This window comes from Limulus polyphemus, unplaced genomic scaffold, assembly GCF_000517525.1.
Source record: "Limulus polyphemus unplaced genomic scaffold, Limulus_polyphemus-2.1.2 Scaffold205, whole genome shotgun sequence".
Taxonomy (NCBI): Eukaryota; Metazoa; Arthropoda; class Merostomata; order Xiphosura; family Limulidae; genus Limulus; species Limulus polyphemus.
The window spans coordinates 471,936-475,534 of NW_013665815.1; the positions used below are offsets into that span (position 1 = coordinate 471,936).

The 3,599-nt window shown below is 33.2% G+C and overlaps 1 long non-coding RNA gene across 1 annotated transcript in view; it reads right to left on the bottom strand.

Annotated features, from left to right (window-relative positions):
* Positions 1–64: 64 nt before the first annotated feature.
* Positions 65–3,599, bottom strand: part of LOC111085021 — a 6,560-nt gene continuing 3,025 nt past the window's right edge. The window contains exons 2-3 of the long non-coding RNA XR_002609879.1: positions 2,292–2,294; positions 65–75 (exon numbers count right to left, since the gene is read on the bottom strand). This is a non-coding gene — a long non-coding RNA (uncharacterized LOC111085021). The remainder of the gene's footprint in view (positions 76–2,291; positions 2,295–3,599) is intronic.

A 3,599-nucleotide genomic window follows, 5' to 3' on the forward strand; every position in this document is an offset into this window, starting at 1 on the left:
TTATTCTACTACTACACACACACACACACACTATATATATATATATATATATATCCTAAAAAAAAAAAACCTTGACTGCTGTGAGGTTTGAAGTCACCAGGTTCGATTGAAGAATCGGTTCAATGACATTCTCTCCGTTTTTACAGGAAGAACTGATATCAGTGTCAAATTAAATCTCCTTGGAACATTTCCAGCTCGTTAAATAATACACGTTCTCCGTGGAGGATGTAGAAATTGAGGATAGAGCTTTTAGTACTTCATAACCGGTCACATTGTAAAGCTCAATGATTTGGTCTCAATATAACACATGCAAGCTTCACAACTTGTGGTTTCTTTAGTATCACATTTATATCTTGAATTTGTTTTCTGGTGATTAGCAAGTATATAGGGATCAAATTAAATCAATCTTTTTGTTTATTTTTATGCTCATGATTTTTCCAAGTATGAAGAGTAATAAACGTAGTGGCATGAAGAGATGGAAAACCGAGCAAGCGCACGAAAGCCATCGATCGAATTGCACGTCAATTTTATGTACCTATGAGTTTTGGTTTCATTACATGGCAGATTGTGGTTTCAATAAACAGCGAAAATATACGTACATTTGGAATACAGAAAAATAGAGGGAAAAGGTCCACTCTAGCAACATTAGTTGTATACTAAGAGAACTGAATCAAATGTACCAAAGGATCAATACAAGATATTTTGTGTTCGTTCTATATGTTCCCGTGGTACGACTAAGACATCCAAGAATGTATACAACATATAAAGCAGAAGGTAGTTTTCTTTCACTCGAATGTAGATTTTTTTCCTGAAAATGTTCTATGACAATAACCTTTACATTGAGCGTTTTTAAGTTTCGGTTTTCTTATAGTTCTTCCGCCTCATACTCGTCAGAAGTATATAATCTATTCGGATATTAGCGACATGGAACAGATAAGCCTAAAGGTATATCTTCATGTAACTTGTTGCACCTTTGGAACAGGTACGGAGCAAGATTGCCAAAGATGGCATAGTTCAGGGTTGTTGCTTTACATGAAAAAGTATAAACGACATGAAGACTTGAAATAACGCTGTCTGACTACATTCCATTCATGTGCACGTGGAAGAAAGAAAATTATAATGTTTTTCTTTTTGTCTTAAATTTGATATCACGAGTTATGAGCTATTATAACGGGTTTTATTCTTTAACTGCATTTGAATTTCAATTCAGCCGCTCAGGTTAATCGAAAGACAGTGACGTTCTGTAGATGTTTATTCAATATGGTCATTAGCAGTTCTCATAATTAAAGGTGTTAACGTCAAATATGTTTGTGATTGTATTTAAAATAACAAAACTTAACGGTATTACAGCGTATTCACTCGAAACCAAAGAATGAAAGTTAAAAATTATTCACATACATTACAAAAGTATGAGTGTTTTATGGGTGAAAATACTACAAACAAACCACTCTTCCACGAAAAATAAACTTGGTAACTGTTTAACAACTCCAATTCCACCTTAAATATTTAGTAAATAATTGTATACACTTTCGGGGATAAAAAAAAAAAAAGAGAGAAAATATTACGTTTTTAGCAGGTCTGTATCTAATGATAAGCACCCGGTGGCTGAGAGGTAAGTCTCGGATCTTATAACACTAAAAATCGGGTTTCGAGAACCGCGCTGGGCAGAGCGCAGTTAACCCATATGCGTAGCTTTGCGCTTAACAGCGAACAAACATATAAAATTATAAATTTTACATTTACATTACTATATATATTTTATAAACTTCAACCACTTTTGATACTTATTAGACTTTGTTAATGTAAACGCAAATACAATTATTACAGCCAGTCACTTAAATAGATTTGAACTTTATTTTTGTAACGCCATTCGTGGTTTAGAAACTACGATCAATATACATCTGCAATTGTTTTAAGTATCATTTTCAGCGAAATCAACAAAATATGTTTAGCGCCGAACAAATAAAAGTGACTATATTTTTCCTTGTATTACTGTGCTCGTACCAGTTTATTATTTTACATGCGACAAGTCGTCAAGCAGTATCATTAATCAAATAGGAAAGTATTCGGTAATCCGAGCGCCGTCAGAAGGTGATCTTTTTTCCTCTCTTATTTTTCACGGATGTATTCACCCCTCAAGAACTTTCTACATTCTAAAAGAACTCAGATTTCTCGAATTGGGGTTTATCCACTTTTTTATCCTACGGCTATTTTCAAGACATGATAGAAAAACAGTCTGTAACCAAAAGTTTAACAAGCAGACTGTGATATATACTGCACACAGTATTAACTGTCTACTTTCCATCTTGAAATTTTTTTTTTCTCCAAGCAAATCATAGCGCCTACTCAACTGTATGGACATACGTTAAGATGTAGATATAGCTACTGTAATTTATAACCGGATTACTTACGCATCAGATTGTTTTCCCAACATCTTTCAGTAGAGATTTCTCAGGTGTTCAAAAACGTCACGTTATCTTCATCAACGTGAAACATCTTTAGTCTAGCCTATCTAATCAATTGTGTTTGTATTCACGAATGTGATAATATGCATAACACACACACACACATATATATTTATGTATGTAGATAGTGTGGTATTTTCACGTGAAACTGGTTCCCTAAAGAGCAACGGGATAAGTTTGCAGAATAACGAAAGATTTGACAAGATGTTTATTACACAGTAGTTCTGAACTTCTCTGAATACCCTAGTTCTTGAGAACAAATAAGCGACTGTACATTGTACAACACACAATAAAGCAACCTTTATTAAATCACAAACAGTTACCTTGGGTGCCGGGTAGTAGCTTTTCCTGAATAGTCAGTCGTTTTCACTTCAAATTGTATCGGATTGAATCGTATATCAAAATGACTAAACCTAACGTTACTTATTTCATAGGTTGTGCCAGACTTACCCAGAGCAACTAACACTAATTAAGTGACTGATCGTTCCCATTCAAACTTAAGGTAGGTCGTCACCTCGAGGCATAGCCTGACCGACCACTGATGTGGACATTCTTACACAATATACATAAGCAGACAAGATATAACATCAAGAGGATGACATAAAGGCAACTTAACGAATTTCTTGACCATTTGCTTTATCAAAACTACATATACATAGAATAATTTATTAATTCCGAAAAATACTATATAAAGATAAGAAGGTAGAAAACGTATGGTATGCTTATATACGACAATAGATGGTGAAAGGGTGGGTTGGTATGTAAATTTAAATGTAATTAAATGAACTTTCGAAATGATCACCTAACATATCATAATGATACCAAAAAACAAAATGAAATTTATTTTGAGATGTTTAAACACAAAAGATGGAAAATTAAGTTTTGTTACCAATGAACACTAAATATCATGCTGTTTAATGGAGGGCTTTTTGTTAATTGAAAACATCATGCTAATTAGTTTACTTAATTATAACTTCGGTTAAACTGCAGCAAAACTTATATAAGTTATAAGTAACCCTACACATCTCATATGTACAAACGATTATGTCACTACTTAAACTACACACTAATTTAGGTAGATTTATGTCACTTTAAATTTATACGACTGAGTACACTATATCATATTAATTAATA